Source organism: Orcinus orca, chromosome 1, assembly GCF_937001465.1.
Source record: "Orcinus orca chromosome 1, mOrcOrc1.1, whole genome shotgun sequence".
Lineage (NCBI taxonomy): Eukaryota > Metazoa > Chordata > Mammalia > Artiodactyla > Delphinidae > Orcinus > Orcinus orca.
This window is the reverse complement of record NC_064559.1, coordinates 206,199,799-206,222,196: the sequence shown is the minus strand read 5'-3', so window position 1 is coordinate 206,222,196 and position 22,398 is coordinate 206,199,799. Positions and strand designations below refer to the sequence as shown.

At 39.2% G+C, this 22,398-nt stretch overlaps 1 protein-coding gene across 5 annotated transcripts in view; it reads right to left on the bottom strand.

Annotated features, from left to right (window-relative positions):
* Positions 1–22,398, bottom strand: part of RERE (arginine-glutamic acid dipeptide repeats) — a 429,014-nt gene that overhangs the window by 296,896 nt on the left and 109,720 nt on the right. The window contains exon 1 of one of the 5 annotated variants that reach the window (XM_049707771.1): positions 6,627–6,646. The exons of the other annotated variants lie outside the window; for them this stretch is intronic. The gene's annotated coding sequence lies outside the window, so the exon portion shown is untranslated. Of the gene's footprint in view, positions 1–6,626; positions 6,647–22,398 lie in introns of those variants that run through there. 5 annotated transcript variants of the gene reach the window in all.

The following is a 22,398-nucleotide window of genomic DNA, read 5'->3' as shown; positions in this document are numbered from 1 at the left end:
CTTCCTTCCCTTCACATCTAACATGTTTTTAAAAAGGTGAACATTCCGTTACTGAACATTTCCCCTTACCTATTCAATGTGAGAATTATGTCCTATGGAAAGAGCAGAGCCTATGAAAGAGACACTGCCTAGATAGGTAGTCAAAGAATAAACAAATAGGTAAAAAGTTTTCTACATAATTTTTCTCATTATAAAATATCCATACACACAAAAAAGACAACAGTAAGAGCTAAATACCTAAAACCAAAAGGAGAAAATAACTGTTCAGACACTTCGATCTTGATAATGTTTTTCTATATAATTTTGGTTGATTAATAAAGAATGTGCATGTCTTTCTTACCATCCCCCCTCACATATTTAAAATTCCTAGGTAATGTTTCAAACTATTTTCCTATGTTTTACATCTAATTTATGAAAACCTTCTTTTGCTAAGCAAACAAACAGTAGTATGTGTGTCCAAAAAAATTAAGATTTAGTAATTTGAGTTCTTCCAAAATGACTTTTATTAAATCCTTGTAAAAGGAAAGGCATTTATATTGGGAGGCAGATGCAAGTATTAAAGAGTCTTTCTCTTGTTTTTTGTTGGGTGGTAATATCAAAAAATACAGAAAGCTCACCATATGTGTAAAATATCAACTGCCTATATTAATATATTAAAAATATTTTAAAAAATAAAAGGTGATTAGTAAAACAGCAAAAACTTCTTATAAAGATAATCAAGAGCCATTCTCCAATCTCACTCCTGAGACCACATAAAAAGAACCTGGTCATCTGCACCTGTACATAAGCACTACAGTTGTTTCTGCAAAGCATAAATTGGCCCAGTAAGAAATCCTGAAAACAATGCAAAAGGAAGGAATATCAACTGGCATTTTACTAAATGCATACAAGTCAAGTCCCCACTGCTGCTGACGTTCAAAACCAGTAGAAACTTGACTATGCCACTGTTTCTAACCAGCTATTTTTAAATTATTAGAAGATAATCTTGTGAGCTTGAGGTAAATACAGCTGTGAACTCAGCAGCACGCACCATCTGGAGGCATTTGACATAAGCAATTTTTCAAATGCATAATAGTATATTCAACTCTATATTGTTCCTTTGAAGCTGAACAGTCACATACAAACTGACCCTTTTTTTAAACTGCAACTACAAAAGCTCATTCACTTTGTAGAAACAAGACATGAGAAACAGATCTAATTGTTCATCTTTAGAACCAAGTGATTATTTCTACTCTTTACCGGCAAAAATACTTTAGCTTTATAAAGGATCCCCCATACTTACCTACCATATTCTTAAAACTTCACAAGTAACTTCTGATTAATCCTCTAAAATGAAAATGTTTTCTTCTTTCTAAAGTGATTCACATCCATTACTACCTCATTTTATCACAAAAACCTGAGTACAACTGTCATATGAATCATCATAAAATCCTACGTACAGAACACAACTGCCATTAACCTCTTAATGCATCAACCAGCTAATGCCATTAACCTGCAGCCTCTTCCAGCTTCTATCATTCCTTCTCTCGCTACCAAACTTCTCAACATTTCCTTACCAACTGCAAACTAGCTTACACCATCACTGGCCATCCTCCACCTCCTGGGCTGCTCTGCTCAACAAATTCTCAGGGGTTCCACTGATTCCTGATTAAGTCAATAGCACTTTTTCACTGTGTTTTCTCAGTTCTCATTCTCTAGTCCAAAACCTAGAACATGTGATTCTACTGTCATCCCCCTACTTTGAAGCACCCTCTACCCTGTACTCTCTTTATATTGCTTTACCTTTCAGACCGCTTTCTCTCAAATCATTCTTCCATTTCCTCCTCCTGCCATAACACTGGCTGTTCTTTCCCAATGACGTGATGCTCAGCATTACCTCAGCACTGGCTCCTCCTCCTATGTGAGATTCAGTGAGGGCCCTTTGGTGGCATAAACAAATCTCAAAGCTGGCTGGGCCACCAGTGTGTGGAGGAAGGCCAGGGGAAGCCCTTTCACAAAGGTCACCTCTAATAGGATGGGGTGGGGGGGAGGTCAAGGAAAGAACAGAGGTCAGGCTCTGGCTTGGAATCCGGGCCTCCCCACTCACCACCCGTGGGCCTTGGTCAAGTTGCTTAACTCCTCTAAGTCTTGGGTTTCCTCACTGGTACCTCACAGGCATTTAGACCTGCAAGGATTAAATAATTCACGCAAAGACAGAACAATATTAAGGAAATGAAGTCATCCATAATCCCATCATCCAGAGATCAGCACTATTAATGTTTGGTATATTTCTTTCTAATCTTTTTCCTTAGCCTCTGTGAGTAAATGTGGGTGTGCACATAATTGGAATCATACTGCATAAACAGTTTGGCATCCACAGTTTTTTTTCCCACTGAGGTTTACATTATATTTTTATATCATGATGATTTTTAGTGGTTGCATAAAATTTCCTTTTATGGATGGATCATGATTTAACATTTCCCTTCTACTACTGGGTGCTTAAACTGACAAATCACTATGTTTAATTTCTTTTTTGTTCCATTCTTTTTTCCTTTCCCAGAAAAAACTCTCTTCCTCCCTCTCTATTCCACCTGTGAGCCAAAAATTGTTAACAATGGCTAATAAATCATCAAATAGTGTGAGAAACACATTTTCATCAAGGAAGAAGAAAATAATGACTTAGAGAGTAAACATCCCATATTAAACTAAAAATCACTGGCATGCCCTGAAGTTATCTTTGGAAGTTTTGTGAATCATCATGTTCTTTTTTTTTTTTTTGCGGTACGCGGGCCTCTCACTGTTGTGGCCTCTCCCGTTGCGGAGCACAGGCTCCGGACACGTAGGCTCAGCAGCCATGGCTCACGAGCCCAGCCGCTCCGCGGCATGTGGGATCCTCCCAGACCAGGGCACGAACCTGCGTCCTCTGCATCGGCAGGCGGACTCTCAACCACTGCGCCACCAGAGAAGCACCATCATGTTCTTTTAAATTTGTTTGGTGTTCCTTCATTGGAATGTAAGTGCTGTGAGGACAGGGACTTCATCTTTTTTGTATCTTCAGCAACTAAAACAGTATCTAGAGCATAACTACTGCTCGCTATATTAAGTACTAGCTGCCATTATCTGCCAGGCACTTTCCTAAGCATTTTGCACACCCTCTGAGGTAGATTCATCATTTTTCCCACAAAGAGGCTAATAAATAACTTACCCCAGGTCTCACAGTGCGTGACTGGTAGAACTAAGGACAGAACACAGTCTAGCTATTTACCACCAACTTATAATGAATAAATTGATTACTTATACCAGCAGAGCCTCCATGTGATAGCATTAAAAACTGAACATGCTTTATTTTCCCGCTAATTAAATTTTAACATTTTGTTTTACTATTTTTCATTACAAACATATGTCAACTAAATCGAGAATTAAAAAGATTGTGGAGGGCAAAGCTACGACCCTAAGCACCATCAATATATGGAATTAAAAAATATGGTCCTATAAATAAAAAAGAAATACATACTAATGAACTTTTGAAATAACCTGTTTGGATCTAGGATACTTACTATATACTTCCTTCTATTTTTCTGTAGATTCAGCATTCTCTGCTGCCAATCTAAATGTCCTGGTTTCTTTTAATTAAAGAAAACATTTTATACATGTCACACTGAAATTATTACATTTTCTAGAAGATGTTGCACTCTCTTTCCTCATTCCAGGTTATGTTAAGAAGGACCCATTTCTCCAATGAGTTAAAAAGTATCTCAACCTGCGACCGCTTCCCTTGTCCCTCTAAACACCCCCCAACCCCGTCCCTAACACCAGCCCCACAAGTCCCTCCAACAACACACACCCACGTTCTTCCAACAGTAAACTGGGCCCGTGGACGGGCTTCACATTAGCTTTATATATAAACAGATTTGTCAATTTTGTCTTTTGACTTTTGTTCCTTTTTTAAAAAATGTAGTGGACAGTCTTAGAAACCATGGTGGTAGGCAGCTCCTCAAGACAAAGGCATACAGTAAGGAGACCAAACCATTAAGAAAATGTGTCATTCACACCACAATCTATTTTACAGCCTGAAAAGTCTGACTTTGTCGTGGACCTATATTCAAAGACTCAAAGCTACTCAATCTTACAGTAAATACTTTCCAATAACTTGGAGCCAAAAGCACATTTTAAAATTTAAAGGTAGCCACACATACCCTTGAACAGAGACATTTCTAAATCCTTGTATTAATCATCTAGCCCGTGGCCAGACTGCTCTAAATCAAAGGTTCTCTCAGTCCCTTTGGTACAGTGTAACAAGAGGGAAGAGACAGAAGGAAACATTTTAGCCATGTTATCTCCATTGGGCTAACATTTATTTGAGTTTTACAAACAAATCCTAGAATAGCAAACAAAGACCCAGTTTAAAAAAAAAAAAAAAGGGCTTCCTATGTCATTATAAAATGGATGGTTCCATTGGCTACTCAGACTAACATAATAGCAAGCAAAACCTTTGACCTTGGAAAAGCATGGTAAATGTTAATACCTACTGCTAAATTACATGGTTCATCAATTTCCTCAAAACCAAAAATAAATCTCCCAGGAGTAAACTATTACATGAGTAAACAAAAGCTTGTCTTGTTCTATCATTTGCTTAAAAGCAAGCACAAGGGCGGTGGGAGAGGGATTAAGAAACAGAGCCAGACAAGTCCATAAAACCTCCAGTGTAAAATAAAACTACCCTGCAGGAGCAGCCAATGCAGTCTGACCTAACAGCTGTACACAGTTGCACTAATTAAAATGAAGAGCTAGTCTGCATGACACACAGGCCATTCGCTGAACCTTCCTGAGGAGTTGACGGGGCTCCCCATGACACTCCACACCCGCACCCCACCCCACCACCAGACCTACAAGCTAAAAAATAAACCGGCACATGGCTCAGGGTACCCACATTTGAAGATACATACACATTCAAGCATTTCAGAAGTAATCACAACCATGTAGACTGGAACATATCCTACAGGCTTATAAAAACCCATTCACACACAAAGGAAGTGGTACAGCTACATTACGTCAGCTCTCGCCTCAATTCATAAATGCAAAACCACAAAACAAGACAGAAACCTACATGGCCTTTTGCTGGAAACCTTCTCAGAGTGAATGAATGTAGGTTAAGTCTTCAAATATGTTACTGAACAGCACTCCTTGATGCATCACTTCCAACAGCCAAGGGGAAGGAAGAAGTGTCACCTTAGTCCATTCTCTCATGCAACCAGATCACATAACATTTCAAGCACAGCCTGCCAAGCACCAGGGCCTGCCAGAGTACAACGAGCACTCAAGTGCTCTGCACTGAAAACCACCTTTCACTGGTCCCAGAGATCTTTATAAAACACTTTAAACACTACTAAATTACAGAGTTGAAAAAAACAAACACAGGCTTCTAACTGCTGCTCCCATACTATTGTGAAGTTGCTGTTAAATGTTAAGCCTCTAAAATGTCTGCCTTGTGTTATTAACTAGGCAATGTAGATTTTCAGGAAGGCAATTGTCTCTCAGAGCCCAAATCTAACACACACATAAAAATGTAGAGTTTGGTTGTGCATCTGGAAATAATTGCCCACAGAACAACAGGCTTACATGGGATATTGTTCCCGTCTGTAGGGTTTCAAATGATGTCTACTTTAAATTTGGAGTTCCTAGGAAGAAAAAAAAGAAAGGAAAAAGAAGAAAGTAAGAATGACCAAAATATAGTAATTTTGGCATGTAATTTAAAGGACTTTGTCAACTCTGTTCTCAACTTTCACTCAGTTTCTCAATCGTAAAGCACACAGACACACATATCAAAGAGAAAAATTAATCTCTCTACTGACCTCAGTGTTCATTCACATACCATTTTTTTTGAATTTCCATATGGCTGAGAGGAGGCCTCCAGCCAAACAATGCCCCAAGGAGAACAGTGGCACATGTGGGCCAGGAAGGCGAATGGCTGGGAGTAAAACAAAGTAACCTATGACAAGAGTTTCTTTTTCAGCAAACAGAAAGTGGTCAAGCAGGTCTCCATACAGCTTCAACCAGAGTACAAGATCTGAGTAAACAGGTGGAGGGGGCAGGGAAGCCATCACCTCAAACAAAAAATAAAAATATAAAAAATAACAATTTAAACTTAGAGCGATCTTCTTCAAAACTATCCCTGCGTTTTAGCTAACCTGGTAAAATAACAGTACTGTGATCCAAGAAACAAATTATACTTGTCACTTAAGCAGCCCCAAATTACTTTATAACCAAGTCCATCCAATTCACTTTATTTTAAAACTTAAATCTACTCCACAGTAAGCAATAAAGCTCCAGACCAAACAGCGGCTTCCGGATCATACATTCCTCATCTTCAGCTTTCCTTTTAGAGAACACACACACACACACCTTTAAAAAAAAAAAGAGTGTTTCCTCTGCCCTAAACATGTTTCTTACTTAGTTTATTTAATTGGGATTTCTAGAGTTTTGACAATTTAAAACAAACAAACAAAAACCCAAAAACTAGTAAGCCCAACAGAAATGCAATGGGACACAGCAAACACCTATTCCTGATTCCTGGAAAGCCACCATCATTCTTAATACCCGAGTTGTTCATCTCTCTGGGGTCATCGACCTCACTCCCGTACACCCACCTCCGAGAGCCCCTGCGCCCACAGTTATCCAACTTCCTGGCCCGAGACCCGCGTCCCCCTCGCAGCAAGAGGGGCCAGCCACTTGCCTGCGGCCGGTCGCAGCAGGAGCTGAGCCCAGGGGCCTCCTCTCCTCCTCCTCGTCCTCCGGTGCAGGGCCCCCTCGCAAACTCAGGCCCGTGGGCACCGGAGGGACGGGCTGGGGCTCGGGCCGTGAAATGCACTTGCTAAACAAAAGGAGGCCCGGGAGGCCGCAGGGCAGCAAGGCGCGGGCGCATGTCCCCGCGGCTCAGCGGCTCCGGGAGGTGGTGGCCGCGCCGGGCCCCGCCCGCAGCTAGGGGAAGCGGCCGCCGCGGCTCACTCTCCTTCAGCCCAGGCGTCCGGGCCAACACTGCCACATGCCAGTGACCCAGACGCTGGGAGAGAAAGAGCAGCCTCCCCGCTGCGGCGGCGGCGGCGGCCGACAAAACCCGGGCTGGAGCCTGGCCCGCTCCGCGCGCACCTCTGCCCGCGGGGACGCGCGCACACAAAGCCTGTGCCGCTGCAACTGTACCTCCTGCCCAGCTCGGCCAGCCTCCCCTCTTCCCCAGTCCTCCTCCCCTCCCGACAGCCGGAACTGGGAGGCTGTGTGATTGATGGCAGCTCTTAATAGCGTGGTCAGCTAGAAAATGCATCTGCAAGCAAGATATTAAAGAGGCAGCGCATCCCCGTGAGTGATCAGCAGTTCACACATCCTAGAGCTGCCTCTGCTTCTGCCAGGAATATTAATGCCAACCACCTCTGACGTCTAACAAATGCAGATGAAATAACCAACAATCACAGACACGATGAACGTTTGTTTCAAAGATGCACAGGAGAAAGAAGCATTGTTTGGTGTCAAACAACATTTCTGACCCCAATTTTCCTTACAGTTTAAGAATTCTCTGTAAGTCATTTGTTTAAAAAGTCTTCTCTCTGATCTTTTTTCCCCAAGAAAACAAAGATCCATCTGCTAGACAAGGCATGGCTTAAATTGGGCTTGATTGAAATCCATCTAATAAGGAAGCAAAATAAATACACATTCCTTGCCATGTAGCCTTAAATAAACATAAAACCCACCAGCTACCAGATTCCAGACCTGTCATTAATTCCATTGTTATGTGCATGGAAACAGAATTACCAAAAGTAAATTTCAAATTAGTTTCTTCCCCACCCCCAAACTGGTAAATATCTATCAACTTGCTCAAAATTAAACTACATTTATACCATGTATTCCCTAGTAGTAACAGCCACAATCATTGTGTCCTATTAAATAAGACACTCTATAGCAAATTTTAAAAAATACGTTCCTATGGAATACAAATTCAAATTACTAAACTCAGTATCAACCCAAATTTGAAAGTTACAAGCTCAAAATTTAAATGATCACTTTTGGTACCTTTAATATTACACTTTTTAGCCTCCAGGCAAGTTTCATGGAACTCTCAAATAGCTTTATACACGTTACTGGACCTTCCAAGGTCCAATAACTTTGCTGAATTATTAGGTACCCTTACCAATAGGCAAACATTTAGATTAAGTGATTTGCCCAAAGTTTCTCAACAAGGGAGTGGGGGGCCAGGTATGGAGGAGAAGCACAGTGTACCCAGGGATCCTGCCTCTCTGGCACAGATAACCTAACTGACATGCACATTTGCTATTTAAACATCACTCTGCCGAGTTCTTTCAAAGAAAACTCAAGTTAGTCTACAGGAGATAGAAATCTCTCTCTAAAACTACTAACACAGCACTTGTACTGAGAGCAAGAGCTGATGAAGCATAATGCCTTTGCCACCCTGAAAGGTGGCTGTGACCAACACAAATCAGGCGGTCCCCACGCAAGTGCAGCTCTGCCATAAGCTCCCCGTACCACCATTCCTCAATAAAACCATCCTGAGGGGACCGAAGCCTTGAAAGTCTACTCAGGACCAAGTGGTTCTGAGATCACTCCATCCATGTCGGAGATGAAACTGACCCTAAAGCCTAGCTACAAAAGCCACTCCTATACTGGGGCACACTTCCATTTACCCACCAGCTCTTATCTAGATACATGGCAGGGCCAGAAGCAATGGGGGGGGGGGTGTTTGTCTGCAGCACTTTAAAAAGTGCTGGTTTATCACAAGTTGGAAAGGGCTGGTGAGGACAACCAAACTGCTTCATTCTAAACTCATACTGTACCTAGTCTCCTGGGATTCCAAATGCTTTGACAGCACTTTATGACACTTATATTCTTTTGTCCTTATCTTGCACCCTCTGCTAATCCATCCACACCCAGCCCCCCACTTTCTAGTTACACCAGTCTTTCAATCTCTCCAAGGTATCAGGATTCCTACCAAAGGCCATGGCCGCTTCTTCGCACTAGAACATTATTCTCTCCCTGCCACCCCGAACCCCCAACCTCCCCAGCACAGTTTAAAGCCTACTCCTTCAGACCTCAGGTAAAATATCACTTTGTCAGAGAAGGTTCCCCTGCGGCCCCATTCTAGGTCAAGTTCCTTTGTTATAATAAGTTCTCAGGGAACTGCATTCCTTTCCTTGAGAGCATTTATCTCAGTTTGTAATTCATTGGTGTGACTTTCTGATTAATGTTCATAGCCCCCTCTAGAGAGCAAGTTCCATCAGAGAAAGTTCTGTATGTTTGCTCATCATCAAATACCCGGTTACCAAGCACACATATCTTTGAAATGAATAACTGAATTATTCATTAATAATACTACTCATACTGTTCTACTCATTTGTATATTCTCCACACAGTTGTTGGCACAAAAGAAGCCCCTCTCAAATAAGTAGTACCTATGCAAATAAATTAAAAAATTAAAAGTCTAGGAAAATGAACATTTTTATCCCCACTTTATAGAGATGTAAATAACTGTGCCTGGGGTAACTTACAAAAACACTGAGACCTAAACCAGGGTCCTATCTGCAAGCTATACTTTTTTTTTTTTTTTTAAGAGCCAATGAAGTACAGATGCCATCATTAATACATTCAAGGTAAGTTCTTCCTAGTGATGTGGCATTTAAGAAGCAAACAGCAGCAGGTAAACTGGACAGACTACTAAATCCTGTATGCGCACAGAGAGCAATATAAACAGAATATGAAATTTTGAAAGGACATTATTATACACTAGTTTGTCTTCAACATTTCTCTGAATGCGAAAGTACTACCAAATTTCTCCTGTAAGTGGGGGAAGGGGTATAATCCTCACCTCTCTTTTACACTGAACTTTTTCTTTATTTTCAGTTATTTCCTCTCTAAAAGACTTCTACTTCCCTGACACGGAAGCCTTTGTAAGAATTCTTTTGACCTGAGGACTCCTAGTCATTGGTGACAGACATTCCAAAACTGCCCTCCCTGACTCCTCAAAATGAAGAATTCATTTTAAACACCATTAATGCGAGCCTGTAAATTAAGGAATCTGTAGATAAGAAAGGGGAGTTCTTACAACAAGAACAATTTCTCAGATGTCCTGCACAAGAGCACAAGAAAAAGCAAAAGAGAAAGCGTGAGATGAATGAAAAGATATTAGATATTCCCCAGCTTCACTCCCAAATTATTCCTCACTGTTATTTTCAGCATTTCACGTGGCACTGCTTGGTTCCCACATGAGTTCACCCTGGCCTTGTCTATGTCATATGTCCTGCTTCCTTTTGTCCTAAGTTCCACTCCACGTAAATTCCAGCTCCAGGTTTTATAACACTCTTCATTTATCAAAACAACCCTGTCAAGTTGAGTACCATTAACAGATAATGAGGGGAGACAAAGCACTCCATATTCTACAGGCCTCAGCATGCAGCTAAGTGAGCTGACATCTGACTTTACCCTAACATTTATAATTAAATACAAAGTCTAGATAAACTAACATTAAAGCTATGACAGGGAACAGTACACAGGGGAAATGTGAAGTATAAACTTAGCACTAGTTGAATAGGGCTCAGGTTATTCCAGAACCTTAACCTTGAACAACTACCCTGCATTTCCTCTCTCTGCCACCCGGCTTCTATCACAGCCATGAGACTCTTGGCCACATCTTCTAAAGATAGCAGCTTTGGACCACTCTCCAAGACCATCAAAGGGGAAGGAGACTGCAATTTTACATGAAAGTTTAAAAATAACATTCATATAACAATAACTAGTGAGGTCTGCCAAAACTATAACTATCAAGTTGAGACAACAACATTCCTTCCTATCGCATTATCTAGTAAAATCACTCAAATCAAGAAACTTAGCTCACCTGAGTGTCAATGTGTCAAAAGATTAGCAAAGTCAATCAAGCAATGACCAAACCAAGGGTTGTGTTAGTACTAGCTAGCAATGTTTGCACACTGTCCTAGGATAGGGAGGTTTTGTTTTGTGTGACTATGCGGAATACGAATATACAATTTTAAGCTAACCATCTACTTCTTTCCCTTTTCCAGTTCACAAAGTGGCACCACACAACAACACTTCTATAGTTTTCAAAAGAAAAAAAGAAAAATATATAGTTCTTTCTGAAGCCCTTTTGGATTTTTTTAGTTATTATATGTTCCTACAGAAAATCCAAACAATCCCATTCAACACGCTGAAGTGTATCTCTCCGGACTGTCTTCTAGAACATATGTACACAAACTTACACAAATATTTAAGAACATATATATTCATTCGTCTAGGGGCTCACTCTACTAATTTTTATTTCATGATAATAAAATTCTACTATTCATGCTATATGGCAACTTGCTTCCCTCACTTTACAGCAGACCATTAACATCCAATTCCTCTTTAGAGCTGAACCAAATTCTATTGTGTGGGAGTACCATAATTAACAAGTCCTCAACTGCTACAACCCACTTCTTTGTGCATCACTGTGCATACCTGTGAGCATCTCTATACTGCAATCTCTAGGTCAATGAATATGCACTTTTTGGTCAAAAAGATTGAGTCAAACTGCTCTCCAAAAAAAGTGGACCAATGTATATAGCACTCTTCCCAACAGTAGGCCCTGTTCCCATACTTGCATTCTGGCGGTCTGAGTTTTGCATCACACACTCCTCTCCTGGACCCCCTACTGCCCCGGCCACATCTTCTATTTCTTTCGGTGACTGCTCTGAAACATACAGGTAGTCAATGTCTGGCCTCTTCTTATCACACTCTGGTATCTGTCATGAGTGAGAAGATTTAATTCTCAAGCTGCCTCTGTGTTACTACTGATCGATTGATTGAAAGATTTTATTTTTCTAACCCTCAGCTAGCTTCTTAGCAACAGATTCATGTTTTCAAATGCCTTCTGAGTTCCACCACAATGGTATTCCACAGACACTCTCAAATCATCCTAAACAAAATCAAAATATTCTCCCCCACATGTCCTGGCTTCCCCAACCCAGTCTCAGGAACTCCTGTTACCCTGGTATAAGAATTAACAGCATGCCCTTCCTTTTTAAGAGAAATCATGACTTACACCCTAAAATGTATGTGAAATCAGAATTAGCACATTAAACATAATATACTTCTCAGCCTTTAGCACTACTGAATGACATATTGTTTAATAATGGCTAACAACCATCTAATCCATACTCTGCAAGTCTTAAGTGCAAATCAAGGTTTACTAATATGAATTTTTAAAATACCTTTCCTACCTAATTACCTATCCATTCATTTATCACATCACTTTCCATTCAGTCATAGTTTCTTTGTAGGTAAAGGTGCTGAAGAACAGAAATATGAAAACTTAAATCAACTAGGACGGTGATGATAATTATACCTACAGAAAAAGACTCACACAGAAAACCACTGACATATATGATGCAATAATTAGGCAAATATTACAAATTACTGAGGATAAGTGAGTTTTTATGTCCTCTAATGCCAGAATCTTAATATTTACTCTTTTATATTTAAGAAAAAAATTGAGTTAATTTCAACCTAGATACTGTTGGAATCTACTTAATATACTCTTTCAAAATAACTAGAAATAAATCAGATTCTAAAAATCAAGGAGGCTAACCTTTAGTAAAACTATGAACAGCACATACTCCAAATTAAATACAGAGATACGACATTAAGATTACACATTAATTACAACTTTTGTTTTATACTTGCCAACACAAACCCAAGTATATTTGAGTGATAAACTGCTAATAAGTATTTAAGGTGTTATATCATGAAGTACAAAATTACTAACATCATTAAAATATATTCCTGGAAAGAAAGGGGAAAAAAAAACAACCCAGCTTGCAGCACACCAAATCCCGCTTTTCTAAGAACGGAGAGCAGAAGCGCTGGCTCCGGTGTGCACTCAGCACAAACTCTTTGACGCAGTAAGTCAGTCAAAGGTCAGACCTGGAGATTCTAGTTTTTGCAAGTGTGTGGCCCTCTCATGGATGTAGGATATGAAACAAGCCTTAGAGCAACCTGAGAGAAAACGGAACTCTAAGAGAGCATATGCTTTAAACATTTTTAAGGACGTTTTCATCTCTATTTTTTTTAATTGTTTTTACTTTATTTTTTACTTTTGGCTGCATTGGGTCTTCCTTGCCATGCACGGGTTTTCTCTAGTTGCCGCAAGAGGGGGCTACTCTTCATTGCGGTGCGCGGGCTTCTCATTGCGGCGGCTTCTCTTGTCGCGGAGCACAGGCTCTAGACGCGCGGGCTTAGCAGTTGTGGCTCTCGAGCTTTAGAGCACAGGCTCAGTAGTTGTGGCGCACGGACTTAGTTGCTCCGCGGCATGTGGGATCTTCCCGGACCAGGGCTCGAACCCGTGTCCCCTGCATTGGCAGGTGGATTCTTAACCACTGCGCCACCAGGGAAGCCCTTTTCACCTCTATTTTAAAAACTCACTAAAGATCACAGATTGTACAGATGAAATTACAATGTTCCCTTAGAGTGATACTTTGAGACGGCAAAAATACAGTTAAGAGAAATCTCTCGTTTGGAAAAGTGTTACCAATAAAAAAAGAGTTTTGTGAAAGAAACGGTTCAGAATCTCAGGACCCTGACAGGATGTTTAGAATGGGGCCTGACAATACGTGATAAAATCAGTGTGGAGATCCAGCCAAGTTTATTGGAAGTAATCTTAAGACATCTAAAAACCCTAATTGGAATCACTTTACCAAGAATTTAAAATATCAACCAGATAATGCTTACAAATCCAAAACATAACTTTGCCCTTTTTCTAAAAAAAATTCTGCCATATGTTTTCTCTTGTAATATGCCTCCAATAGACTAAACTCTTTTAAAATCACCAACGTCTATTTTAGGAAAAATATAAATGTAAATGTTTCAAAACATTAAATAAGTACCATTTGCCAGATTCAACACTGCAGGTAGCATCAAAGATCCAGTAGTTTTCTGCTTAAAAACCAATCACTTCTCTCTAAAAAAATGTCAGAAGACTCTAGTTCAAAAAATCCACTCAAATGTGCAATACATCAACTAAAACAAAAATAAAAAGCCAGAGTCTCAAGAATGTTTGCCCTAAACAATACAGGATGATTTCTTTTCTTTTCTTTGGAGGAAGGAGACAAACTTGGAATATCCATTTGAGTTTAATTTTAACTGACTAGAAAAAGCAAATATTTGGGCTGCAGGAAACACAACTTAGTACAAAGGAAGACATGAGCTAACTTCTAACATTTACTTCATTTGATTAATTCTAACAATAAAACCTAAACAATGATCATCCCCTCTAATCTTCAGAGCAAGTTAACTCTACAGTGAAAAATATGAGCGCCCTATCAGCAGACTCTGGTATGTTTAAACGATTATAATGTAAAGCATGTTCATTCTCACCAGTGAAAGGAAACGACTGCCAAAGGCTTCCTTTACAAACTCTCCAGAATAGGGCAGATCCCTTTAATGTGAGATTTTCCTGACACTCCAATTGTAGCAGACCTTGAACAAACAGAGGCACATTAAAAGCTGACCTGGTTCTATTTTTTATTGAAGGCCTAGCAAAGATCAGACATGAGTCCAGTGCTATTTACATTTTTTTGGTGCATTAATCACTTTTATACTCGAGGGCTTTAGAAAAATTCAATAAATTTTATTTTTAATGGTAATAACCACAGGATGTAACCGTAGCAGTATTGGTCTTTTTCTCAGGAAGGCCAGAAAAGCTTTAAAAACAGGAAGTCTTGCTATAAGGTTGAGAAATGTTTGTTTTAACAGTCTAAGGCTTTATGGTTGCAGTTTGCAGTCAGGTGTTATGGAGGACTAGAGTTTATTCTTTCCAGCCAAGGATTAACATCCCTGGGGAAAAAGCCAAAAAGGTGCCCAAACAACTAAAAAAGCATATTATCCTAAAATAAGACTTGTTATAGAATCTGAACTACAAATCTTCCTAGCTATCCCTTTCAACATTACCTGGGAGCTAATTTAGTAAGTGTAGCAGGAGGAACAATTTATCTTTTGTGGTAATTTATAAAGGCTAGAGGAAAACCATAGTAACCAATGCTAAGACAGCCACCAAGCAACAATTAGCAGTTGGGTTAAGAATTGATACTTGCCATTTTATAGGTGTTTTCTATTGATTACCTCATTTTTTTAACATACTAAATTAATTACTGTAATCAAATATAAGAATGACAATCTTTCTTAAATGCAAATTCTTGCTAAAAAACCAAATCAGTGCAGATTAACTAAAAAAACTTTTTATCCCCCAACAAAATGGTTGGTGTCTGTTTTTAAAGACATTGGTTTGCTTTTTTTCAATTCTACTAGATTGCAAAAGAAATTCCTAACATATCCAACATCAAAGATACTTTATTTCAAAAAAATCCAATTTCATGATCTATTCTTTATTTAGCTTTTGTGTATATAGACAATAAAAAAGAATGGCTTTATCAACACGATAAGCTGCACATATTAAAGTGAAAAAAAAAGAACGGCTTTATCATTTGTGGACTCTCATAATGGAATTAATTTTTTTTATTGGATTACAGTTGATTCAAACTGTTGCCAGTTTCTGCTGTACAGTAAGGTAAGTCAGTTACACATATACATATATCCAGTATTTTTTAAATTATTTTCCCATATAGGTCATTACAGAGTATTGAGAAGAGTTCCCTGTGAAATACAGTAAGTCCTTATCAGTTATCTGTTTTATATATAGTAGTGTGTATGCATCAATCCCAACCTTCCAATTTATCTCTCTCCCCCCACCCTGGAATTAAATGTTATATTATGAAAACTTTTAAGGCAAAAATCTAAATATTATTATATGTATCTTGTCAATTTAAAATCCATTTGGCTTCTACAAGGCACTGCTTGGAAAATCATAATATCAAGATAAAGTGCTTTAAAATATGAACATAAAGGGCTATTAACACAAAAGTTTGTCATTTACCCTGAGGTGTGTCAAGAAGGGAAATAAACCAAAGTGATTTTCTACTTGACAGTTATAGCTACCTTAACATTTTTCATGTTTACCTCCACAATATTCCCACAGGGGATTGAACTACCTTCATTTAACATATGGGACTAAAATGACATTCCTTCAACCAACTAGGTGTCCTCCTTATCTTTCAAAAGACATTGCTTTAATAACAACTATCCCTAAAAGAGTCCTGCTGGTTTTCAGTTTAATGTACACTGTATAATGATTAAGTTTTTTTCCTGAAAATTAGAAGACAATAAAGCAATGCCTTCAAAGTTTTGAGGAAAAATAGTATCCAACCTAAAATTCTACATCCATCCAAACTATGAATCAAGTATGAGTATAAAATAAAGACATTTTCAGACATACACAGCCTCAAAACATTTACTTCCCATGCACTGTTTCTTAGGAAGTTATCCCACAAATGAAAAGAAACCAAAGAAAACCCTGCAAAAACTGACCTCTAAGATGATGTCCAGAGCGACACAAAAGGGAAGACCCCTTCCACCAGCTAGGTGGCAGGTCTAGACATTAAATCAAGAGGAGGGGCTCCAGAAGGGATACCACCAAGAGTGATTTATAGATTTCCTAATATTTTCCACTATATTGAGAGGAGTTTTATACAGTTCTGTTGGAAACTATGAGGCTGATTTCAAGATAAGAATATACAAAACTAAGCAAAGGAACAAACAAAGGGGCGGGAGGGGCGGGGAGCTGGGTTAGAAATGAATTATTAACTCTAGGAAAGAAAATGAAGAAGTTGTACAAGAAGGGAAATTAAATCATAATACAATATGTGCTTCAGGTATAACAATATATACGTTGTCACAGTAACAGAAATATTCTATATTGATTTAATCACAAACTGTGGTATAACTACATTAGGAAGATGGAGGAGGAGAAAGTAGGTGACATAAAAAGGATAAATCCTCGTCTCTCATTGGGCAAAGTCGGCAAATAATGTCTACAATATAAAATAAAAACATAAGCATGCTCTTTATCAACACTGAGGTAACAAAAGAAATGGTTCAAAAAGTTAAAATGGGTTCTCCGGGGAGTGAGACCCAAGGATGGAAGAGGAAACTATTAATAAATAAATAAATAAACCTTGTAACACATTTGATTCATTAAGTCCACGTACATATATTACCTAAATTTAAAGTAAATATTAACAAAGATGTTGGTGAAAAGACCTTAGCTTCTTGTTTAAGAAATTTGCTGACACATACCATTAGCATTTTACAGTGTGCTCTGGTCACCTGGTGAACAGAGGAAGGGAGGGAAAGAAATCTAGCCAAAGAAGCTAGAAGCTAGATTTTAAGACACAGGGACCAGAACTGAAATTTATTTTTCTTCATACAGAAAGCTGTACTACATTTTGCCACCTGCTGGCAAGATTCTTGAAATTTAGCCACTCCATTTAAAAAACAACTCACAGTTTTTTTTTTTTTCAAAAAAAGAAAAAACACAAACAATCCCAAGAAATGGAAAAAGAAATGATATAGCAACCAAATTCAATCCCTATAATTTTAGTATACATAAATGAGAAGCATATCACTAACTATATAGTATCAGCTTTTAAAAGATAAATGCTATAAAAGCAAAAGTACAAATACATTATCTAGCCTCAAAAAATTTAACATAATTTTCTAAACAATGTCTTAGCATTTTACCCATTTGTTTATTCAAAGATATGTTCCAAAATCCGTTAAAAGTTTTTTAAAAAGAGAATAAGATTGATAAAATAAAGGAAAACAGAGGATGTTTTCAAACACTAGTTAGAGGTAAAATTGCAAGCTTATCAGTTATCTCCCAAACGCCATGCTTTATCTTTTATTGAGAATAGTGCTGAATTTTAATACCACTGTTTTGTCAATAAAAAGTGTTCACATACACTTCACAAGTTCATTAATAAACCTCTATGAAGACCTAAATTAAAGCTTGGCAAGCAGTTTCTCATGAAACAAAATTTGCTTCTGGTTTGTTGGAACTAAATGTGCCAAGAGGCAAATTAAGATGTGGGAACACTCTTTAAAGGTTATGCTTTGGAAGTATTCAATGACTCAAACAGAGGTATCATTAGGCAGCAGCAAAACAAATACTAGGATACCTATTTCATTTGCAATCTGTTAAGTTTCAGACGAATAATTTTACAATGACCACCAAGAGCTATTAGGATAAACTTTAAAAGGAGACTGACATACACTCCCTAGATTTCCATTAGAGAACTGGAGGGAAACCAGAATGGATTCCACTTTCAGCATTAAAAGCAAGGGAGGCCAGTAATTCACAGAGAACCTGCCATTGTGCCGACTACACTGTGTGTGTTTAGCGTCCCTGGGAATGCTGACATGTGCACTGCAAGTGTGTGATTGAAGAGTCAATTAAGTAGTGGGAAAGGGCTTGCAGCAAAATCTTAAACTAAAAATAAACCATTTACAGGAGAGCAGTACAAAAATAAAGCTGGTTAAACTATAATCAAATCTGTATTTCCAGTTTCAATACAGTTGTTAAGAGTAGTTAACACACAAGACCATAAGCACATCCAATTTCAAGTATGAAACATCTGTTTTACTAATACTATCCTTGCTATATCCTCCATTTCTCTGCTCGGAGAAAGAGAACATGAGAATAAGAACAAGAGCAGGTATGACACATGAAAGAAAAAGAAGTGAGTTTTACTTTAGGGAATACTGGGCCTTTCACATAAATTCCTAAAATAATAAATTCTAAAGCTATTAGATTTCTACAATTTTACTGATTTTCTTAAGAAATAAGGTCAGATGAGAATGCAGTTTCTCCCTCTGCTGCTTTTTAGTCCCCACCAGCTGAGGCAGTGGGCCTGTTTCCACACTGAAGAGTGGCAAAATATCGAAAATCAAGCAAACGAGACAGGCAAAAGCAGAAATGTATTATAGTTCATGAGAAAAAAGCAATGGTGGAAGCTAATGATCTCTGACCTCCAGCAAGGCACTAAGTCAGCTGAAATTTTTTCAGTTCTGGGACTAAAACCGTTTCATTTCACCAACGGTGAGGTGTAATTCTGTGTATTTTTCCAGATGATTTTAGTGGTAAGTGATGCTGTCATCTGCTCCTCTGAAAGCAGGAGACAATGTTTCATCAGCTCTTGACGGAGCTTCCCAGTCTTTGGGAAATTTAGTCTAATGGTGAAAGGCGCCAGCTCTGGAGCCAGGTGACCAGCAGCATCCCTGCTCTACAATTTACTCACAGGGTGTTCTTGGGCAAGTATCCATATGCTCATTTATAAAATATGATTAATAACAGTACCTACTGCATAAGGTTATCACGACAAGGAATGAAATGATTCAAGCAAGTAAAGCCCTGAGCAGAGTGCTGGGCCCACAAGAAATGGTCTAATGAACACTAGGTACTATTAACATTGTGATCATGGACTCACCTTAAGAAACCGATTAAAACAATCAGCCTGGGCCTAAATCGCCCCATCAGTGAGGTCAGCAATTCACTATTTGTTTACAAAGAACGTTACTCCGTAAAAGCCAGGAGTGGGAGGCAAGAAAATCAGCATTTCTTTTCATTCTTGGTACCGCCACTGCTACGTTATTTATTTGAGCAGAGGAGGAGTGTCTGGACAGACGCTCAGCTGGGTCCTGCAAGCAAAGCATCTATGACAACAAGCAGGGCCTATCTCAGGGCAAGTCCATGCCCTGCCTCCTCCCTCCCTTCACCACTCGTCCCCACAGACCAAGGGCAGTGGCAGTACAATGTCAAAATGCTACTGCCTAAGCATCTGGCCATAGGTTTTGATGAAATTAAGTGATCTGACTCTTTTTGTTCCCAATTTATGTCCTTAAGGTATTATTAAATATCCAAAGAAGCCCAAGGTGTATTACAGACAAAGGCGGGGAAGGGGGGGAGCATAGATACAGTTCCAATAGGCACTCTTCTACATATTTACCAAAGCAGAACTAATGAAATTATTAAAATAACAGCAATTTACATAACATCAACACAGAGGAACAAATGATGGAGATGTGCCATTTGCTTTAAGCTAGAGAAAAGACATGTGTCTAACAAAGAAAGGGTTTCTATAGAGTCACAAGCACTGTATTCAAATAATTTTGTATTTCCTCTGGACTAGTAAAAGCAGGCCTATCTACAATTAATGGATTAAAAACTCAAAATTTTTTTAAACACTTAAAATAACTTATTTAAATGTTTACCCTAAAAAAACATAATAATAAAAATAAATAAATAAATAAGACAAAAATAAATGTTTACCCTTTCGGGGGGGGGGGCACATTTAACTAGCCATAGACTAAGTTTTGTTTTTTAAAAAAAAATGAGATGGGACTTCCCTGGTGGCGCAGTGGTTAAGAATCTGCCTGCCAATGCGGGGACGCGGGTTCGAGCCCTGGCCCGGGAAGATCCCACATGCTGCGGAGCAGCTAAGCCCATGTGCCACAACTGCTGAGCAACCCCCGCTCACCACAACTAGAGAAAGCCCGAACACAGCAACGAAGATCCAATGCAGCCAAAAATAAAATAAATTAAAATAAATAAATTTATTTTAAAAAACATTTAAAAAAATGAGATCAATGTATTTCCAGTAAGCAATTTCCACCCCTATATATTCTCATAAAGAGATGTTGCTCTTTTTCTATTTACAGTGCTAGGTACACAGTGAGTTTTTAACAAATAAATACTTACGGGGCTGATCAGTTGCTTGAAGGTAACCCAGACTACGATTTGCCCAAGGCATGGAAAGTACAGAGTGAGGTAGGGGGAAAGGAACTAAGGGTTGGCGAATGTGTGTGGAAATGCACTTTCCTTTGTGGCTAATAGACTGCCCAAGAAAAAAAATATGCATTTGAAAATTTTCTATCAGATCTTCCTCCAAGAGCAGCCTATTATTAATCTCATTCTTTAAAAACAAATAAAAACAAATACCGTGTGCTAACACATATATATGGAATTAAAAAACAAAAAAGGTTCTGAAGAACCCAAGGGCAGAACAGGAATAAAGATGCAGACAGAGAATGCACTTGAGGACACTGGGAGGGGAAGGGTAAGCTGGGACGAAGTGAGAGGGTGGCATGGACATATATACACTACCAAATGTAAAACAGATAGCTAGTGGGAAGCAGCCACATAGCACAGGGAGATCAGCTCGGTGCTTTGTGACCACCTAGAGGGGTGGGATAGGGAGAGTGGGAGGGAGACGCAAAAGGGAAGGGATATGGGGATATATGTATACATACAGCTGATTCACTTTGTTATACAGCAGAAACTAACACACCATTGTAAAGCAATTATACTCCAAAAGAGAAGTTAAGAAAAAAACAAATAAAAAATAAAACAGTAATCTTGATTTTATAAATGTTCCTCCTCATTTCAAAGCCCATCCTACATACATGTTTGATAAACAAGTTCCAGGTTTATGACAGTTCCTACATGTTAAGGCTTTTACATTTAGACTCATCGCTTTCAGAGGCATTGATTTTGAAGTGCCTCCACCCCCAGAGAGTTAATCACCACTTAATGCCACCTCTCTACCCACCACATAATTCTACTGCTACAGTTCTCACAGGTTTAGAATTATTTTCTTATATATTGGTCTCCACTGCTACCTGGAGCTACTTCAAGGCGCATAGCACGTTTTATTCACTTCTGTATTTACAATTTTCCTAAATAATTTATTCATTCATTAAAAGAAAACTACTGAGCCTACTATGTGTCAGATGCTTTAGTCATTCAAAAATGTATTGAACTGGTGCTGCTCTAATAAGCATCTGGAACACATCTGTGAACAAAGCAGTAAGAGAGTACTGGCCTCATAGATCTCACATTCTGCAGGGGGAAACACAAGAACCAACAGATATAATACAGTATATCCAAAGTGCTAAGGAAAAAGAAAGAGCAGAGCAAGACAAGGAGGATCGACAGCGTACAAGGGGTAGGGCACCAGCCCTACTTGGGGGGGCGGGGGGGGGACACGACTAGTAACGAGGTCAGAGAGGACCTCATAGGCCATTATAGGAGTGGGGGGGTTTGTTTGTTTTGGCCGCACTGCAGGGCCTGTGGGATCTCCCGACCAGGGTTGACCAGGGTTGACCATGGATCACACCCGTGCCCCCTGCAGTACAAGCGTGGAGTCCTAACCACTGGACCGCCAGGGAGGTCCCTGTGTTATTCGCACATCCCAAAATATGTATCTAGGCACCACTAAAATTTTCAAACAAGACTTGCGCTTCTCCTCACCCCAGTGGACCATCCCGCATTCTTGCTCCTTGGAGAAGCAGTCCCCCCACTCTGAAGACCACTACCCTAAGCTATCGCAGCTCAGACAGTTAACAGTATATTCTCATAACTGGGAGCAGTGCTTTCCTAAGCCCCTCAACACAGTCTGCAACTTCTCTGCAGGCCTTACA